The following is a 1839-nucleotide window of genomic DNA, read 5'->3' as shown; positions in this document are numbered from 1 at the left end:
CCCCCCCCACACTCACACACACAATTGGCCGTACCTATGAATAATGCATTTCATCAAATACTATATAGATATTTTAAGTCTACAATATATTTACTCTGTTTATAAATATAGGTGTTATTTCGCAATCAAAAATAATATGTTTGTTGTAAATTATAAAGTGTACATTTTTTAACAGTTATATAGTGACTATAGATATTTATTTTTCTTTTACCCCTCCCCCAAAATTATTTATTTCTAAATACGCCTCTGGTTAAATCTCATGTGCGGGCGTGCAAGAAATACGAAGAACCTACGTGGTATTTGTTGTACGAGACTGATATTTATATTTTTTATGATTAAATATTATAATTTCTTTTTTAATAATAATACGATATTGACAATATTGTATTTGCTTTTTGGCTTTTGGGCATTATCGACTTTATCACTACTGAATACCTACTGGTATTTAATATATTATATTGAGAGGCATTTCTCTATCCATGGTATAACATAATATAGAGTGACATGTCATAAGTCAAAAATATAATGTAATAGGTATAATAGAATTTTTAAAAATCTCTATTTCCCCCCTCGAGTATACAGAAATAATATGGTGGTGTTGGCAAATTGCCGTCGCGTTTGAGATTCTGAGCGGAGCGATGAATGTATTGATTTTATAATGATGTGTTTTTTTTGCCTGTTATCGTTTTTCTCTCAACCGATTTAAAGAATTATATGTAATACAAGGTTCCTCATAAGTTGTTATTAGTGGAATTAAGAAAAAAATTGAGCTTATAAATAGACAACAATTTTTTATGACTTTTTGATGCTCACTAAAATTCGTAAAATGTTTAATATTTATTTCTAATATTTGAACATTTAGTACAAGGTTATTCATTAGTTGTTATTAGTGGAATAAAAAAATAAAAGTGAACGTAGTTCTGAACATTTTTTTCTTAGATATTTAAAATTCAAATGTAGACGAAACTAGATATTAAACGAAAAATAAGTGTTTTAATTATTTTGTTGTATTTCAAAAATATCATTCGTGGGGGCTTGAAACTCACAACTTCTCAGTACCTATATTATTGTATTTTATGCACATGATAACATTTTCAAAAAAATTAAACTAACTTATGCTATTGTCTATTTATACCCCAAACCTACTTACACCATTCAACGATAAGGCTAAACACAAAAGTTAATATAGCGATAATAAATTATATAAATATAATACAGGGTGGTTTTTTAAGCATGCTCGCCCCCATTTTTCCCTTTAAATTGTAACAGTACATTTATTCAAACTCTGGTTTTTTTAAATTTTTAAAAATATTTTACCTTATATTTTCAATTATCATTGGCTTTGGAATGGATATTGTGTTTGATGTGAATTTTGGATCAATTCAAATTATATTCATTGTTCCTTATTGTTAAATATTTTACTACCCACGTAAAAAGTTTTCAGTGGGTGGGGGATTTTCCAAATTTCCCCTCCCATTTAACTATGAAATTTTATTTTTTTGATCCTCTCCTTTCAGAAATCATGTCTACGTCACTGTTTATGCCAATTAGTATGACGTAATGTTGTATATTATAATATATGTCACACAAATTATTTCTGCGGATCAGCCGCTACCATTGTCACTATATTATGCAAGTCCAATATTTTATGTATTGGATTGCGTTTGTAGCAGCAGATTTATAAATGTTCGAAAATAGAAATACCTGTAAATTATAATCAATATTGACCCTTTAGAAAAAGCTGTGACTCTAAGAAAATAATAAATTTATCGAATACATAGTATTATTATAGTATTATATTATAGCATAAATTATTATTATTTATAATGTTAAACGTAT

The sequence above is a fragment of the Acyrthosiphon pisum genome, chromosome A1, assembly GCF_005508785.2.
Source record: "Acyrthosiphon pisum isolate AL4f chromosome A1, pea_aphid_22Mar2018_4r6ur, whole genome shotgun sequence".
Taxonomy (NCBI): domain Eukaryota; kingdom Metazoa; phylum Arthropoda; class Insecta; order Hemiptera; family Aphididae; genus Acyrthosiphon; species Acyrthosiphon pisum.
Note: the sequence above shows the minus strand (reverse complement) of the source record.